At 42.4% G+C, this 19,957-nt stretch overlaps 1 long non-coding RNA gene across 5 annotated transcripts in view; it reads right to left on the reverse strand.

The window, feature by feature from the left end:
• LOC140633812 (uncharacterized) overlaps nucleotides 1-19,957 on the reverse strand; it is a 68,546-nt gene that overhangs the window by 21,270 nt on the left and 27,319 nt on the right. For 4 of the 5 annotated variants that reach the window (XR_012031413.1, XR_012031415.1, XR_012031412.1 and 1 more), the window contains exon 3: nucleotides 2,284-2,388. This is a non-coding gene — a long non-coding RNA (uncharacterized lncRNA). Of the gene's footprint in view, nucleotides 1-2,283; nucleotides 2,389-4,432; nucleotides 5,449-5,929; nucleotides 7,117-19,957 lie in introns of those variants that run through there. The other variant, XR_012031411.1, reaches the window with a different exon arrangement.

The raw sequence follows: 19,957 nt of genomic DNA on the forward strand, positions 1-19,957 counted from the left end.
TTACATCCTTGACAAAAATTAACTCAAAATGGGTGCATTTATGTCAAATACATAACTATAAAACTCCTAGCAGATAGGATAGGAGAAAACCTAGATGACCTTGGGTATGGTGATGATGTTTTAGGATACCACAGCAAAGGCATTATCCATGAAACAGAGAATTGATCAGCTGGACTTCATTTTAAAAACTTCTGCTCTGGGATCCCTGGGTGGCGCAGCGGTTTGGCGCCTGCCTTTGGCCCAGGGCACGATCCTGGAGACCCGGGATCGAATCCCACGTCGGGCTCCTGGTGCATGGAGCCTGTTTCTCCCTCTGCCTTTGTCTCTGCCTCTCTCTCTCTCTCTGTGTGTGTGACTATCATAAATAAATAAAAAATTTAAAAAAAAAAGACTTCTGCTCTGTAAAAAACATAGAATTAGAAGACAAGCCCCAAACTGGGAGAAATTATCTTCAAAAGACAAGACTGGTGTCCAAAATACATAAAGAACTCTTAAAGCTGGGCAGCCCAGGTCGCTCAGCAGTTTAGCGCTGCCTTCAAGCCCAGGGCCTGATCCTGGAGACCCGGGATCGAATCCCATGTCAGGCTCCTTGCATGGAGCCTGCTTCTCCCTCTGCCTGTGTCTCTGCCTCTCTCTCTCTCTCTCTCATGAATAAATAAAATCTTTTTAAAAAAAGAACTCTTAAAGCTAAACAATAAAACAAATAACCCAATTTAAAAATAGGCCAAAGATCTGACATCTCACTAAAGAAAATATACAAATTTTAAAGAAGCACATGAAAAGATGCTCAACATCATACACCATCAAAAAACGCAAATTAAAGTAACAATGAGATACCACTACACATCTATTAGAATGACCAAAATGAAAACCACAAATACCGTCAAATGCTGGCAAGGATGTGGAATAATAGGAACTCTCATTCACTGCTGGTGGGAATACAAAATGGTACAGCTACATTGGATGACAGTTTCTTACAAGACTTAAAATACTCTTACCATATGATCCAGCAATTGCATTCTTTGGTATTTACCCAAAAGAGCTGAAAACGTACGTCCACACAAAAACCTGCATACAAGTCTTTATAGCAGCTTTATTCATAACTGCTAAAAGCATGGAAGCAACCAAGAAGTCTTTCAGTAGGGGAATGGATAAACTATGATACATCCAGACAATAGAATATTATTCAGTGCTAAAAAGAAATGGGTTATCAAATCATAAGAAGGCATAGAGGAACTTTAAATGCATATTACTAAGTGTGAGAAGCTAATCTGAAAGGCTGCATACTAATAACTCCAACTATAAGACATTCTAGAAAAGGCAAAACTATGGAGACAATGAAAGGATCAGTGGTTCCTGGGGGTTCCAGGAAAGGAAGGATGAATAGGCAGAGGAGTTCTAGGGCAGTGAAACTGCTCTGTAGGATAGTGTAATGATTAATTCATATCATTGTACATTTTTGCAAACCCATAAGATGTACAACATCAGGAATGAACCCTAATGTAAACTATGGTGATAATGAGGTGCTAGTGTTGGTTGATTAGTGGTAATAAACATACCACTCTGATGGGGGATTTTGATAGTTGGGGAGGCCATGCAGTGTGTCCGGGCAAGTGGTATGGGAATTATCTGGACCTTCCATTTGATTTTGCTGTGAACCTAAAATTGTTCTCTTTAAAAAAAAAATATTTATTTGAGAGAAAGAGAGAGCATGAGCAGTAGGGGCAGAGGGAGAGGGAGAGGGAGACAGAATCCTAAGCAGATTCTGCACTGAGCATGGAGCCCAACATGGAGCTGATCCCACAACCCCAGTTGAAACCAGGAATCAGACTCTCAACTGACTGTACCACCCAGGTGCCCCAAGTGTAAAACTGTTGTAAAAAAATGAAATTAAAAAATCTCTGTGTACCATTCATATTGTTATCTACCTCCCTCACCCCCAACACACACACTCTTTTCCCCTTTTTCTGCCTCTATTCTTTTGGTCTTTGTAAGTAAATTGCACATCTGTAGACCTCAGCACCGGAGCATTCATCCCAGAATGGGAAGGGAAGTGGAAACATTCCTTCATTAACATTGTTGCCCTGGTTATACCAAAGTATTGCACCCTGCTTTAAAGCTCTCCAGTGGACACAGAACACTCATGACATTGAAGACTCCCCTTGATCTTGTCCTTCTCCACTGCACTTTTCTTTAGACCATGCTGCCATTCTACCAGGCTCCCAGAGCATCTCCTCTCAACATCTCTATGAAGATGAAACTTACGTGCCATATGAAACTTACGTGCTTCCCTCACTGGGTTGGAGAGCTCAGGTAGTCAGGTATTTATTCTATCCTGTTCACTTCTTGGTGCCCAACACAGTCACTGAAACACAGTACATGGATGTTCTAAGGATAAGAGCAAACACAGGTTGAGTGCCTATGTGTATATGTGGGCTTTGAACTAGGTTAAGATGGTGCCCATCCTCCTCTCTTAAAAAACAGCTGTGCCCTAGTCATGCAGAGGGAATAGCCACAGGTGCCCACTTCCTACATCATGAAACCTTACTCCTGGACCACAGACGTCCAAACCAGGCAGGAGGAGCTGGCTCAGACCAGTCCACCCAGAGAGGAGAGCACCCTATGAAGGGCTCAACTGAAAAAACCCTACCCAAAAAGGGTGGGGGTGATTAGCTATGCCCACCACATTCTCTCCTGAGAACTTCAGCTGGGTTGCAGTCCTCCTACCACAAAGGATGTCAGTGTCCATCAGGCCAGTCAATTGGTGGCTATTTCTGTGAGCTCCTGCAGGGGGCAGTGCCTGGGTGAGCATCCAATCTTCACTGCTGCTGAGGCCTTCATGATATGCCCCAATTACCTGCCTATATCTGTGTTCTTCCAAAGCCTGTGTAGTAGGGATGCTCTACGTTGCCACCTGGGTTAATTTTTTATAAGAACCTGGAGCCTCTGAGAGGTGAAGTGACCCCCGCTCCAAAGTGGTGGAGCCGGGCTATGAATTCAGGTTCACTGACTCCCAAGTTCATGGTGGTACAGCTCTTACCTGGCATTCTAATGTCTAATGCCTTCATTGATGAGGCAATGAATAAACCGGAGTCAACTCCAGTCTCTTCCCAGGCTATGCAATGCAGACTCTTATTCAACACGCTTTTATAAGTCATGTGTTTCCGTTTGCAAAAGCCTGCACCTCATTAATCTTCACGATGACTGTACCAGATGGTATCCCAAGCTCTGGGTATGTAACCAGCTGAGTTTCAGTTTGGTAACAGTGATAACAGGAGGGAACTAGGAAAGACAACACTAGATCATAATTATGATGATTGAATATTGGAATATTCAGTTATTTTTTTTGTCTGCCCTGAACCTCCTTTCCCACTCTTTTCTAGAACTTGCTTCTCTGCCCATTCCAGCCGTATAGTGTGGATGAAAACTGGCCATGACAGATTCCCCATCCCTGGCTAGAGTGAATTGGGTCAGGGATGGGTATGTGATCTTTCCTTCTCTCCTGAAGCCTGAGAAAATCATATTGCCCCCATCCTGTCCACCTCTGATTGGTTTACACATGGGCATTTCCAAAGCCAGGCCAATCAGAGAGCCCTTTTTGGGGTTTTTCAGTCTGGGATAAACTAAGACGGGCATTGAAATTCATGGAAAAGTTTTACTTTCTCTCAACCACAAATGAGGTGAACACTATATTTTTTTATTGTGGTAAAATACACATAATATAAAATTTACCATCCTAACCTTTTTAAGTGTACAGTTCAGTAGTGTTAAGTAACACAAATTGCTGTGTAACTAATCTCCAGAACTCTTTCCAGTTCGCAAAATGGAAACTCTTGTATCCATTAAACAATAACTTCCTACTTCTCCTTTCCCCCAACTGACAACCACTCTTGTCCTTTCTATGTACTTGACTACTCTAGGTAGCTTAGATGAGTGGAATCATACAAACACTAGTTTTGTTGTTGTTGTTTACAGTAAAATAATGATTTAAAGAAAAGGAACTTTACTGAGCTGAAATCGCTTACAGTTTATAAACACTCTAAATATATTATAGTCTGATTATTTAACCACTGTAGGATTATCAGCCCATATTTTACTTTTTGGAATTTCCCAAGTGAGCCACAGTAGATAGCTTCTTCATTAATCTTCATAATAACTGCACCAGATGGTAGCCCAAGCCTTGTGGGTAACCAGTTCAGTTTCAATTCAGTGACAGGTTTTGTTTTAGTGGCTGAAACTGTACACCCATGGTCCTCCACTGGGGGGCAATTTCCCCCTCACGGGACATTGGCAATGTCTGGACACATTTTTGGTTCTGATAGTTGGGGATGGGTGTTCCTGGTATCTGGTGGGTAGAGAATGCTGGTAAACATCCTACAATGGACAGGACAGCTATCGACAACAAGGAGTTATCTGGCCCCAAATCTCCATAGTATTGAACTTAAGAAATCCTGATCTACACAGTGGTGGCATTTCTCTGCTCTACACTGACCATAATTTTCCAACGAAGGACTTGTAGTGAACATAATGGAATTGAAAAGTGCCTCCTTTCCCTAAAGGAGACACGGAAGGTTCTGACAGCTTTAGTCTACTATCAGCAAAAATGTTTCTGAACAGTAACTTATGTTTAAAAAGGCTTCCCCAAAAAAAAAAAAAAGGCTTCCCCTGCTTAATTGTTCCAAAATCTGACCTTACATGAAGCTTTTACCACCTCTTCCTATATCTTACTTTACATTATTGGCATTTTGTAGTGCAAACCATAAATCAAACCAGTATTCTAGCTTTTTGGAGAGGTGATGGTCAGGACCCCCTCTCCTTTTAGCTATTGAGTAAGAGCACTTTCAAATTCTTCACTCTCAGGTGGTCTGGAAAATGGATATAATCCACAAATTTATTTGTTTGCAGCAAATATCTCCATATTAACACCCCCATGTAGCAATGAATCTGAAATATACAGGAACCAGGTCATTGTCTCCAGTTGGCAGCCACCATCCTAGGACAGAAATCCTCAAAATTCCAAGAAATGGTATTTCACTGATTTCCTGAGAGCAAAGGAGGAAGTGAAACTAGACACTTCAGACATTATTTAAGAGAGTTCTAATTCAGAGGTAAACAAGGATTTGTGGGATAGTCAGTGACCAAAGAATCCCTGCATTTGAGATACTCTGTGATGTAGTGAGCTTCCCTGCGTGAAGCTGTTGGGTACCTTGTGCCAAGTTATTAAGCAAATGTCTTGTCAGGATTCTTGTTATAGCAAGTTTCAGAAGACCCAACCCCACCTGGGAATGTGCTGAAATAAGTGAGGGTCCTGGGGGATCTGGGTTTGGGACTTAAAGTGATGTGCTCAGGCCTCCACCTCTTGGTGTATTGGCTGTGTTCTCTCTGGGTGTTAGCTTCATTCCCAGCTTTCATGTTGAGTCAAGGTGGCTGCAGTTGTACCCTCTCATTCTTCCAGGTTCAAGTCCAGCAGGAAAAGAGAAGAAAGGACTTTCATCACTCCCCTAAAACCCCATTCAAAGCTACAAGCTGTCCCCGCCCCCCCCCCCCCCCGCCCCCGCACTGGGCACGTGCCATCCTGTGGACAGACCAGCTCCTGCTCTGGTGGGGAAGGTGGGGTCAAGTGTACCTGAGCAGAGGACTGAGAGTGGGGAGAGGTGGCCCTAGGGCAAACTTGCTGACTGTTATCAGCAAAGGAGAAGTTGATGTTAGGTCATCATCAAGAGAGCAAATGACCTCTACTAGCATAAAAACATAGCCAATCATGAAACAGAACAAAAGGAACCCTTATGCCACCTAACTTTTTAGTGTTTTAAAAACTTCGGAGTGTGTTTATGGTGGTTTTCCTAGTTGTCCTTAGCAATATTCCCATGACTCAGTTACAGCAAGCACAGCTACTCCCTCTTCCTGAGGCAGGAAACTCAAGCCTCACCTGGCTTGTGTGATGTCCTTGGTCACCGGGGAGCAATGACCTGACTAGAAAGCAGGTCTGGGGAACCCTAGCATTGCCTTCTATTAATTCTGAGGTGCTCTGTGTATAGATAATTATGTGGGATTTTTTTATAACTAAAAAAATGTCTAGTAGCAGTGGCTAAGTTTCTATTTCAGGTAGGTGAAAGAATCTACAACCCAGAAGCCTCAAGTGCTTTTGGGAATCATTTCATTTCCAGAGTCTGGGCTAGAAGACCTCAGAGAGCATGATACAGATGTAAGCAATATGTCTTAGGCTTTCAGATTGTCTGTGAAGTCATAAACATCTCAGTAAATCAAAGAAACACTTAAGTCTTTCCAGAAATACTCAGTCCCCCCTTGGTTTTCATTTGAGCTGTTTGTCAAGGGCGCCCTCTGCGGAGAGGTGGTCCTGGACACAGAGAGCATCAGGGATAGGGCAAGAACAGCCAGGAAGTGGTCACGCTGGCAGTAGGTCTTTGCCTTGTATTGTTTCAGGGGTTAAAATCCAAAGAGATGCGGGTGGATTGTGCCTTTGTTTGGTGGTGTTCTGAAAATTTCTTCTCTGCTCCTAATTTTAGAGCTAGCAGCTGTCACTGCTTTGTTCTAACAAGTCAGTAATTTTCCATTCCTCTTGCTTACTGTATCCCCTTTATATATCTCATCATTCATCTTGCCAAAACTTCCAACTTGGTCTTATCCACTTTTTTAGCCGCAAGGAAGGAAATGGATGTCATAAATTCTGTCACTCAATATTTCTGTAACTTAGTCATCGCTTAAAAAAAGAAGTTTCTCTCCTTCAGACCTATACTTCACCTGCATGCTCAATGTATGTAATAAAAACATTCTTACATTTTTGACAGATGGAGTTATATCACCCCATGTTTTATAGGATATGACATTTAATGCTTCTTCATCTTCAAGTAGGGAGCTTGCTTTTGTTGGTTTCTTACTTGTCCATAGGATTCCATGCATGCTACTAGAATTCCTTGGCGGTGTTTTAAAGGTGGTACCATGACTTTATTTTTCTATTTTAATTTTTCATTGTCTGAGATTTGCTTCAAAATAAATCCAGATGGTGGGAGGTGCCTGCTTGACTCAGTGAGAACAGCATGGGACTCTTGGTCTCGGGATCCTGAGTTCAAGTCCCACATTGGGTATAGAGATTACCTAAACAAACAAACAAACAAACAAACTCTAAAAAAAAAAAAAATCCAGGTGGTGGAGAAGGGGATCTGGGCCAATAAAACAAGACTGATGATGGTAACTGTTGAAATAGCTGGTGAGAACACGGTGGTTCATGATATTACTCTCTACACTTTTATTTCTGTTCAACATTTTCATAATTAAAGAGTTCTAAAAATTTTTGCAAAAAGATGATTTCTAGTTATTTCTAATAATCTGCCTTTTAATAAAGAGGATGCTAATAGTACAAATATTGCCACCTATAGGTGGAAAATATATTACACTTGTTTTTCTTTGACTTGGGTAGGTGGTAACATCAGAGACAGGAAAAATGTATCATAATCTTCATCTCCAACTTAGTAATAACTCTAAAATGTTACTGCCATTATTATTATTTTCCCAAAACTCCCCATTAATATGAGTTGCTAGGTAAAACTCACATAAATTTTATTTTATGACATTCTCTCTTTTATATATCAGTAAGCCCAGTATTTGAAAAAGGTCAACTTACATTTTAATATAAAGACTCATGATTGTTAAAACTTTTAAAATTCCAAACCAGAATATAATTAAGAATGTATTTTTGACACTTCCAATATTTTTCGGTGACTTGAGAATGAGTCTATATTTTAAGTTCTCATAATCATGTAAGGTTGATATTTTCATGTGAGCCCACAAATAAAGACAAGTGCTTGTTTTCAAATTTGAGGGAAATGTAGGAGAAACTTTTAAGAATCCTTTAGAGTAAGGGTGCCTGGGTGGCTCAGCAGGTTGGGTCATGATCTCAGTCAGGTTCATAGGATCAAGCCCCACATGGGGGGGGGGGGCTCTGCCATCAGCAGTGGAGTTGACTTGAGATTCTTTCTCTTTCTCTCCCTCACTCTCTGCCCCTCCCCACTCCTATAGAGTAGATAACTTTATGGATACTATAAATGAGTGACAAAAATAAATTCTTTGGGGGTTAAGCAGAATGTTGTGGAAATTGTACTTGAAGCTTTGGGTGTTTTTTTTTTTTTTGGTATCAACCAGAGTAATCAGAAAGTTGCCATCAGAGCATATTTCAAGCCTCTCTTCCTCTCCTATGATGGAAGTACATGTTCACTCAATCCTCCTTTGTTTTCTGAGGTATAATTTTTATTCTACATAGTTGTCATATATATGCTTTTCAGATAAAATTTATAATAATACTTGGCCAGTTAAAATTCCAAGAGTTGGGGCACCTGGGTGGCTCAATGGTTGAGTATCTGCCTTTGGCTCAGATCATAATCTTGGGTCCTGGGATCAAGTCCCACATCAGGCTCCTCTCAGGGATCCTGCTTCTCCTTCTGTCTATGTCTCTGTCAATCTCTCTATGTCTCTCATGAATAAATAAAGTCTTAAAAAATTCCAAGAGTAACAATCTTTTCTGAGATGCCTGACATTTTTTCCTCATTAATTATGTCTATATATAAAAAATAATTATGTCTATAAGACCATGTCTGTACCCTCTGCTTCTTCCAGGTATTCTAAGGACAGAGATTCACCCAGTAGTGAAGACATGTTACATTGATCCTGTAAGCCAAGCCTACTGATGAAGAGAGTCAGGATACTTTAGCAGTGGCTGGCTCAGGCTCTCTTATTACTCATCAGGGCACAACACAAAAATAAGATTCAAACATTCTCAGTAATGGCAACACAATCCCTAATCAAAATGATACTAATTCAATTCACTTGTAATTTTGTTTATTTTTTTTTAAGTAGGCTCCATGTCCAGTGACTCTGAGATCAAGACCTGAGCCTACCTCAAGAGTTGGACACTCAACCGACTAAGCCACTCAAGTGCCCCCACCTGCAATTAAAAAAAATGAAATAATGAAATTCCCTGCTTGAACTGATGTCGAATTTCTAATATTTTAGGGTTAGAAACCATTTGGGGGGACTTCATAGCACTATCAAATTGTTAGCTTATTCTTGGATAAGACATTAAAAGCATAGGTAGTGAAAGAAAAGTAGACAAATTGAAACTATATCAAAATTGAAAACTTTTGTGCATCAGAGGACACCATCAAGAGTGGAAAGGCAATTCATGAAATGTGATACAATATTTGTAAGTCATACATATCCAGATTATTTAAACAACTTCTACAATTCAACAAAAAAACCCAAATAACTTGATTTTAAAATGTGCAAAGAATGAATAGATATTTCTCTAAAGAAAATATAAAAATGGCCAGTTAGTACACAAAAAGGTGCTCAACATCACTAATCATTAAGGAAATGCAAAATAAAACCACAATGAGATACCACTTCACAGTCATTAGGATGACCACCATAAACAAAAACATAAACAACAGAAAATAACAAATGTTGGCAAGGATATGGAGAAATTGGAACTCTAGTGTACTGCTGGCAGGAGTGTAGAATGGCATAGCGACTATGGAAAACAGTATGGAAGTTCCTCAAGAAATTAAAAATGGAATTATCAAATAATCCAGAAATTATATTTCTGAGTATATACCCAAATAAATTAAAAACAGGGACTAGAACTGATATTTGTATACCTATGTTCATACCAGCATTAATCACAATAGCCAAGAGGCAAAATCAACCCAACCCAAGTGTCCATTGATGGATGAATGGATAAACAAAATGTGGCACTTTTATATAATGGAATATTATTCAGCCTTAAAAGGAAAGGAAATTCTGACATATGCTACAGTGTGGATAATACTTGAAGACATTACACTAAGTGAAACAAGCCAGTCACAAAAATTCAAATACTGTATAATTCCACTAACATAAAGCACTAGAGTAGTCAAATTTATAGAGTTGGTTGGAAGATAGAATGGTGCTTACCAGGAGCTGGGGGGAAGGGAGAAGAGGGAGTTACTGTTTAATGCATACAGAGTTTGAGGTTTGCAAGATGAGAAAAGTCCAAAATGAATGTACAATATGAATGTACTCTCTACCACCAAACTGTACACTTCAATGTGGTTAAGATGGTAAATTTTGTGTTATGGAAATTTCACAAGTAAAACTAAATCATATGAATTTAAAAAATTATTCTGAGGGCAGCCCCGGTGGCGCAGCGGTTTAGCGCCCCCTGCAGCCCGGGGTTTGATCCTGAGGACCCTGGATCGAGTCCCGCGTCCAGCTCCCTGCATGGAGCCTGCTTCTCCCTCTGCCTGTGCCTCTGCCTCCCTCTCTCTCTCTGTGTCTCTATGAATAAATAAATAAAATCTTTTTTAAAAATTCTAAAAAATATATTCTGAATAAAAATTGAAAATTAAAAACTTGTTATGTTGTTGAAAAAACAATTTTTGAATTCAAAAAAGGAATAATTGAAAAAAGGAATAGTTTCTGAGAGAGAACTTTAAAAAAATGCTATCTAAAAGCATCATGTTGGGATGCCTGGGTGGCTCAGTGGTTGAACATCTGCCTTCTGTTCAGGTCGTGATCCCAGGTCCTGGGATCGAGTCCCTCATCGGGCTTCCCACAGGGAGCATGCTTCTTCTCTGCCTATGTCTCTCTGCCTCTCTCTGTGTCTCTCATGAATAAATAAAATCTTTTAAAAAAGCATCATGTAAATTCTTACCAATTCAGAAACCGTTCTTTTCGATAGTCTTTGGAATTTGTCTCTGGGTCTAGCTCACTACCACATACTGACTTGCACTCTGGAGCATAGGAAACATTAGCCTGGCCTTTGAGGACAACCTTGGTGGAAAAAATATGTTATATATGAAGCAAGTAACAGGAAATGGCTATTCATGACGAGACTTCCAATGACTGTCACAGAGAAAAAGTTTGAGAGAAAAGGAGAACTTGCAGGAGGCCTGGTCATGGGGAGAAAAACACCTATAAATGAGAGGTGTGAACAATCCTGCCATTGCTTTGAGTTTTTAAATCTAGTCTTTAGGGATGCTGGGTGGCTCAGTGGTTGAGTGTCTGCCTTTGGCTGAGGCCATGATCCCGGAGTCCTGGGATTGAGTCCCACATCAGGTTCTCTGCATGGAGCCTGCTTCTCCCTCTGCCTGTATCTCTGCCTCTCTTTGTGTGTCTCTCATGAATAAAATCTTAAATAAAATCTTTAAAAATATAAATAAAAAATAAATAAATAAATAAATAAATAAATAAATAAATCCAGTCTTTAATTCAGAGCCATCTCAGTTCAATCAAACAATGAATACTTCTTGGACATGAACTGTGAGTAGAGAGGGAATTACAGAATCTATAGGAATGGACATAAAACTTTCTCCACCCTCAAAGAACTTATACTCTCATAAAGGAGCCAGGGTATATATACAAAGAATTATTTTTTAAAAAGTTATTTTATGAAGATGTGGTTTATGTATACATGGAATATTACTCAGCCATTAGAAATGACAAATACCCACCATTTGCTTCGACGTGGATGGAACTGGAGGGTATTATGCTGAGTGAAATAAGTCAATCGGAGGGCAAACATTGTATGATCTCATTCATTTGGGGAATATAAAGGATAGTGAAAGGGAATAAAGGGGAAAGGAGAAAAGATAAGTGGGAAATATCAGAAAGGGAGACAGAATATGGAAGACTCCTAACTCTGGGAAACGAACTAAGGGTGGTGGAAGGGGAGGAGGGCAGGGGGTGGGGGTGACTGGGTGGCGGGCACTGACGCGGGCACTTGATGGGATGAGCACTAGGTGTTATTCTGTATGTTGGCAAATTGAACACCAATAAAAAATAAATTTATTATTACAAAAAAAGTTATTTTATTCATCAGATTATGGCCATTAAAAAACCCCCACAAAATGTTCTGCAGCCTCACCATTCCTTGGATTTTTACATCATGGGAGCTAAGTTCTGTCAGTGGCCCAAAGAGAACTCTCTCGGGACTTGGTCATGAGATGTCCCTAAGTAATTTTTGATGAGTAAAGTCCCCTTGACCTAGTCTTAGGCACTTGGGACTCAGTGGAAAACACTCCTAACTAGACATCAGATCTGCTGCCTCCAGCCAAGCTGTATGTAACCCAAGGAGACTCAGGCAAGTCACTAGCCTCCACTTCTACAAACAAGGGAGTGGGACAATCTGAGTTCTGTCCTTTCCAACTCCACAATTACCCATGGTGGTTCTTTACTTTTACCATTTGCCAGAACAAAAAGACAGCCACTGTGGTTTTCTCTGAGGTCAATCAAAGTTAGGGGGAAGGCAAAGGCAGGAGAGAAGTCTCCCCCAAGCAGTGGGGAAAAGTCTACCCTGCCAGCTAGGTGAGGACAGAATCCTCTCCCAGGAGAAAGGTCTGAGACAGGAAAATGCTCCAATCAGGTGTTTCTTCTTGCCCAATTCCTGACTTCGAGGATGTCATACAATTGCATTTCCAGATGAGCTTCCAGAAAAACTCATCTGTGTTCTGAGTAGTGATGCCTATTTCCATCTTTCCAAACAAAAGATTTTGGAACACCTCTAACGTGCAAATCCAAAAGGGTTGTGTGTTGATCATCTTTTCAAAAATAATTTGGATCACAGTTTTCTACTTGGAAGCTTGGATTTTTTTAGCTTTCGTTTACAATTCAAGCTTAGAAACACTAAGCTCTGTGACTCTATTCAAACTGACCACAACCAGGTTTAAACACCATTTCTGTAAAGAGCTTTGTCTTTCCCAATCTTGAAGTATAATCCCCACTGCCTCTGTGTGCCCCTGGGTCTTTGCGACAGTACTTTTTAAAAAAAATTTATTATTTATTCATGAGAGACACAGAGAAAGACGCAGAGACATGGAGAGGGAGAAGCAGGCTCCATGCAGGGAGCCTGGTGTGGGACTTGATCCCAAGACCTGGGATCACGACCTGAGCCAAAGGCAGACGCTCAACTGCCTTTGAGCCACCCAAGTGCCCTGATGTTACTGGTTTTTGAAGGTGTTTTGTTTTGGCAGCAAGAGAGAATTTCTATCAAAAAGAACCCTAGCCTCGATCTCCAATACAAAAACAGGGCCCTTCTCAGTCTCCTGGATTCACAGCCTGTCCATGAGATTCTGCGGGGGAAGGCAAAAAGCAGCTGAGACCCCAAGTTTCACTAAAGTAGTGATAATGTTCTAAACCCAGGGAGGGTGACAGCCACAGACAGACATTCTCCTGCAAGGCCAATCCACCTGTTCAGCCTCTACTTTGAGAATTCATTTAAAAGAAAGTCCAGATGCTAAGCTGCCTTGGAAAATGAGGCAAATTCAGGCTACTTGACATCAATGAAAACACCCTAACCTGCCAAGCTTGTAATTAAAATTTTAATGAGTTTATTTTTTTTAAGATTTTATTTATTTTTTCATAGAGACAGAGAGAGAGAGAGAGAGAGAGAGAGAAAGAGGCAGAGACACAGGCAGAGGGAGAAGCAGGCTCCATGCAAGGAGCCTGATGGGGGACTGGATCCTGGATCCCGGGATCATGCCCTGAGCCTTGGCTGCAGGCAGGCTAAACCACTGAACCACCCGGGCTGCCCAATTTTAATGTAATAATAAAATTTCAGTAAGTCGACAAAAGCAAGCAATTGTTTCCTTTTTTAAAAAGCAGTTCCTTCTTAAAAAAACAAAACAGGGATCCCTGGGTGGCGCAGCGGTTTAGCGCCTGCCTTTGGCCCAGGGCACGATCCTGGAGACCCGGGATCGAATCCCACGTCGGGCTCCCGGTGCATGGAGCCTGCTTCTCCCTCTGCCTGTGTCTCTGCCTCTCTCTCTCTCTCTCTCTGTTGTGTGACTATCATAAATAAATAAAAATTAAAAAAACAAAACAAACAAAACAAAACAATGATCACAGACCAGAGAAGGTGCATTTCCTTTGGACACTTTCTTTCACTGTTGTGAATACCAGCTTCTCTGCCAAGGAGTCCTCCGCATAGAGACCTTTTCAGTTAACTGGCTGGAGTGTCGCATCTGGCTGCCCTTCCGAGAAACCTGGAAGGTGGAATGTCTCAGGCAAGATCGCCGCCTGCTGGCTGAAGTGACCACCACACACAAGTGCCAGGGTGGCATTTGGTTGGCCAGGTGGCTTGTGGCTGGAGAGCTTTCTTGGACAATGGATGAGAGATAATATGTATGTGGTAACTTCCAGAAAGAATGAGAGCCCAGAACCTACCCACTTGCGGAAGGAGTGTTCTTATTCTGTTGCCACTCTGGGAACCCTCTTTACCTAACAACTGGCATTGTCTAAAATGAATAATGTCTTAGAAAGTCACCTTGTAGAACAGAAGCTCTAAAAAGATGTAACCTAATGGATTTATAAGTTATTAAATTTGAAAGAGCAATCTAAGATCAAGTGGAACATCACCAGATCTTACCCAGCAGAGCTCACATCCTCTACTGGGCCAGGCGTTGGAAACTAGGGATATTCACCAGGTCCGTGCCTCCCAGACTGCACAGTCTAGCACTTAGCTTACATCATGTTCTATTTTTTAAACACGCCCAGAGGATATCCTTTTTAAATCCTTCTTACCACTCTGAGTGGGTGCAGCATCTGTGCAGAGCAGTAGGTCATTCCTTTCCCAAAATACAATTTTCAAGAGAATATTTGTAATTTAGAGCATATACTGTGAAGTCAGATCTGGGCTTGCATCCCAGCTCCATTACTTAATAGCTGTGTGACCTCGGGCAAGTTGCTTATACTCTCTGAGCTTCAATCTCCTCATCTTTATTATTATTTTTTAATCTCCTCATCTTTAAAATGTAGATAATAAGTTCTACTTCCTGGGATGCCTGGGTGGCTCAGGGGTTGAGTGTCTGCCTTCAGCCCCAGGGCATGATCCTGGAGCCCCAGTATCAAGTCCCACATCGGGCTCCCTGTGTAGAACCTGCTTCTCCCTCTGCCTATGTCTCTGCCTCTCTCTCTCTCTCTCTCTCTGTGTGTGTCTCTCATGAATAAATAAAATCTTTTTAAAAAAACTGTCAAAAAAATGAATTCTACCTCACGTGGCAGTTGTGAGGATTAAATAAGATATGTGTTAATGCATTGAGCAAAGTGGCCTATTGTAAAAGTAGATGTTATAAGCATTTCCACATGTAGATTAAATATATTAAGGTGGTTTTGCTCTTTGACTTATAAAGTGGGACTTGGTTGACATGCAAGCATTTTCAAATTTTTGTCTTGTAATGCTCAAGCTCTTTAGAGCTGCTTTGACCCTTGCATTGAGGCAAACAAGTCTGTTTCTCTGGTTTTCCAGTTCTCAGGGGAGGAAAGGGGCTGCCTTACCTGCAGGAGATCACACCAGGTATGTTTGTAAATACTCACAGAGGCCCCATGATGTCCTTGGATTTGATGCTGGTGCCAGAACCCATATAATTTTGGTTTATTTAAATAACTGGTACTCATGGACTTCAAATTTTCTGAAGCCGGAGAAGTGCTTTTTCAAAGTGGTCACTTTTCTGTCTCTGAAGATTGTGATCAGTTTTGGAGCAGCTTCCTTTGCTTGGAGATAATCTCCAGGATGGGACTTTTAGTGACACTAATGTAAAAGATTCTTGGTGACAACTGTGTGGTCATCTGTAACCAAAATGTCGATGCTTTGGACCAGGATATCCCATGAATGAGACATGTGACTGGTGGGGGCATCGCTAGGCCAAATACGTCTTTAAAGAGTCAGAGGGCTCTAGGCCATAAAGATCAATCCAGATTGCACCATCTCTAAATGTGATGATTTGTTCTTGGGGAATAAGCATGCCCAAGAGGCTCCCCCAGGAGATCAGGAGCAGAGGTCTGGGCAGGAAGGATGAGCAGCATCCCCTCCTTACCTGGAGTGGGTCCCAGAAAAACAAGCTCCAGGGCACTGGGCTGGGGAAGTGAGGGACCTCCCTTGGAGGGGAAGTGTTGTTCCTGCACTGGATAAGACGTACGCTGTCAGAAGCACTCCTGAGGCTAATAGGTACGCTGGCCTGTCAACAAGGAGGAAGGAGATGCCACACAGAGAGGAGGCCAGAAAGAGAGATTCCTTGAGCCACTAAATTAGACTGTCCAGAGGAAGGCCTGGGAATCTATTAAACCAGAACCAGGCACACATGGGTGGCTCAGTCGGCTAAGCATCTCACTCATGTTTTCTTTCTTTTTTATTTATTTATTTATTTATTTATTTATTTATTTATTTATTTATTTATTTATTTATTTATGATAGTCACAGAGAGAGAGAGAGAGGCAGAGACACAGGCAGAGGGAGAAGCAGGCTCCATGCACCGGGAGCCCGATGTGGGATTCGATCCCGGGTCTCCAGGATCGTGCCCTGGGCCAAAGGCAGGCGCCAAACTGCTGGGCCACTCAGGGATCCCTCACTCATGTTTTCAGTTCAAGTCATGGTATCAGGGACACGAGATCCAGCCCCCCTAGGGCTCCTTGCTCAGTGCAGGATCTGCTTGAGGTTCTTTCCCCCTCTCCCTTACTCCCCCTCTTCTCCTCCCCCCACCTTGTACTCACCCACATGCGTGCTCTCTCCCTCTCAAATAAATACATAAGTACGTACATAAATAAAATCTTTAAACCAGAACCACATTTTGGGACCACTGTTCCAAATCTATGGTTTACAACCTTAGATTACAACCTTGCCAATGTATTAGAATCTTTGGGGAGCTTTTAAAAACTACAGATGTCCAGTATATACCCATAAAGGATTGAAAAATAGATGTCAAATTTTTGTGTTACATGAATAGCAGCACTATTCACAATAGTCACACGGAGGAAACAAACCACATGTCCATTGATGGGTGAGTGGATAAACAAATTATGGAATATCCATATGAAGAATATAAGCTAGCCTAAAAAGGGATGACGTGCTGACACCTGCCACAACAAAGAGGGTTCTTGAAAACATGCTGAAAGACGGTAGATCGAAAAGGTCCCATTTTGCACGATTCCCGTTATGTGAAATATCTAGAAAAGTTAAATCTGTAAAGATGGAAAGCAGATTTATGGTTGCCAGGGGCTGGAGTAAGGGTGGAACGGGGAGTAACTATTTAATGCATACAGGATTTTATTTTAGGGCAGTGAAAATGTTTTGGAACCAAATGGAGGTGGTGGTTTCATGACAAAGTGAATGCCCTAAATGGTGCTGAATTGTTCGCTTTAAAATTAATTTTGTGTCGGGATCCCTGGGTGGCGCAGCGGTTTGGCGCCTGCCTTTGGCCCAGGGCGTGATCCTGGAGACCCGGGATCGAATCCCACGTCGGGCTCCCGGTGCATGGAGCCTGCTTCTCCCTCTGCCTGTGTCTCTGCCTCTCTCTCTCTCTCCGTGACTATCATAAATAAATAAAAATTTTAAAAAATAAAGTTAATTTTGTGTCATGTGAATTCCACCTCGATGAAAAATGATGACATTGAGAAAATATACAAGTGCCCTCCCCCACTGCAGACTAATTAAGCCAGAGCCTCTGGAGGTGGGACGCGAGGTGAACATGCTTAGAAGCTCCCCAGTGGCTCCAGGGCACCCAGGCTGAGAACACGCTCACGGGGGATTTGCTATTTCTCAGAAGTGTAGCGCTTGGCTCATACCTGGTCCCCCTCCATGTCTCCAGTCAGACGTCTCCTCCTTCAGAAAGTTGTCTTCAGGAACATGAGAGACTCCTAACTCTGGGAAACGAACTAGGGGGGTGGAAGGGGAGGAGCGCGGGGGTGGGGTGACTGGGTGGCGGGCACTGAGGGGGGCACTTGATGGGATGAGCATGGGGTGTTATTCTATATGTTGGCAAACTGAACACCAATAAAAAATAAATTTATATATAAAAAAAAAGAATGTTGTCTTCAAGGGTGCCCCCTCCTCCTGCCTAGGTGGTCTAGGTGACACGCTCCTTCCCCTGAGTGCTCCACGACACCCAGGGCTTCTTCCAGAACATGTTTGGTTCTCGGTTGCCAGATTCTGAGCTTTCTGGGGGAGGCACCCGGCCTCCCTTCTGGCTCGGTTTCCCCGGGGCCCAGCCTAAGAACTGTTGAGTGAATGAGTGAGTGAACAAATGGATACTAAGTGGGTGAGGGAGTGAATGGAAACCTGGCTCCCCTGTGTCTTCTCCACCCGCCCAGCATGTCCAGAGCTTTCCAGGAGAACTGCTGCCGGGCTGGGAGCGGGACTTCTGTTCCTCCTACAGGTTATTCCTACAAAGTCGAAGAGGCTCTTACATTGGGACCACCTGAGGAGCCAAGTCCCGCCCCTGCCCCGACCCCAGCATCTGACTCAGCTGGTCTGGGTGGGACCAGGGAGGGCATGGAGGTGTTTGAAAGCTGCCAGATGGTTCTAATGTGTAGCCAACCTCACAAACCACTGTGCTTTGTTGCAGTATTCTTCAACAATTTTTACCCCTAAAATCCCAAGCCAGGGGCACCTGGGTGGCTCAGCGATTGAGTGGCTGCCTTTGTCTCAGGTTGTGATCCCAAGGTCTTGGGATCGAGTCCCCAATTGGTCTCCCCGCAAGGAGCCTGCTTCTCCTTTTGCCTATGTCTCTGCCTCTCTCTGTGTCTCTCATGAATAAAATAAAATCTTTTTAAAAAAATCAACAAAATCCCAAACCATTCAGAAACTGTCATGTTCCCTTACATGGAAACAGAAGAACGTTTGGCACGACCATGGTGCGTGCATACCTTGAATTTGCTCTAGATTGTGATGCCATTTCTTTGAGCCTAATCACCTTCAGGATCAGACAGGCTCTGGGGGAGATGATGGCCCCCTGTGCGCTGGCTGAGTCAGGCCGTCCCAAGGGGAGAGGGAAGAGGCGGGGCAGCCCCTACAGAAGGAATACCTTCTCCTGTCCACGCAGCCTTCATGCTGCTCAAGCGAGAAATCTCCCGGGACTTGAGAAGCTGGAGGATTGGGCAGCCCTGATGGCCCGGAGGTTTGGTGCCACCTTTGGCCCGGGGCATGATCCTGGAGACCCGAGATCGAGTCCCACATCGGGCTCCCTGCATGGAGCCTGCTTCTCCCTCTGCCTATGTCTCTGCCTCTCTCTCTTTCTCTGTGTCTGTCATGAATAAATAAATAGAATCTTAAAAAACAAAAACAAAAAAAAAGAAGCTGGAGGATTATCTACCTTCCCCAACCTGCAAATAAAGAGGAGTGGGGGAAGCCAGCCTCATAACCTGACGTTGCAAGTGGTCCTTTCCCATTCACTCAGCACGGTCTGTGGAAATACAATGACAGCACGTTTCATATTTATAGTGAAAACAGTTTTTAACTCCTTATGTTTGTTTTGTTAAAATTATTGTACCTTGCTGTTGAAGAAACAAAATGCTAAGTTCCTTCTTTTTGTTAAATATGCTTCAATATTTGTTATTTTGGGTGATAATTCGCTGGTAGTGATTTGTTGTTTCTCTTAATACAATGTGACAAAAAAGAATTCACTTAAATATTCATGACTAATTCTTAAATTAGATACAATCTGTCGGGCAGCCCAGGTGGCTCAGTGGTTTAGCGCCGCCTTCAGCCCAGGGCCTGATCCTGGAGTCCTGGGATTGAGTCCCATGTCAGGCTCCCTGCATGGAGCCTGCTTCTCCCTCTGCCTGTGTCTCTGCCTCTCTCTCTCTCTCTGTGTCTCTCATGAATAAATAAATCTTTAAAAAATAAAATGGTTAAAATAGTCAAGTTTATATTATGTCTGCTTTACTACAATAGTAATTTAAAAAATTCAAAGTGGTATTTGTGAAGTCATTAGACAGGATCATATATTGTTTTTTTTTAAAGATTTAATTTATTTATTCATGAGAGACACAGAGCGAGACAGAGACACAGGTAGAGGGAGAAGCAGGCTCCCCCTGGGGGAGCCCAATGTGGCACTGACTCCAGGATCACACCTGAGCCACCCAGGTGTCCCCTTTTTAACCATTTTATTTTTTTTAAGATTGTATTTATTTATTC

The sequence above is a fragment of the Canis lupus genome, chromosome 5 (assembly GCF_048164855.1).
Source record: "Canis lupus baileyi chromosome 5, mCanLup2.hap1, whole genome shotgun sequence".
Lineage (NCBI taxonomy): Eukaryota > Metazoa > Chordata > Mammalia > Carnivora > Canidae > Canis > Canis lupus.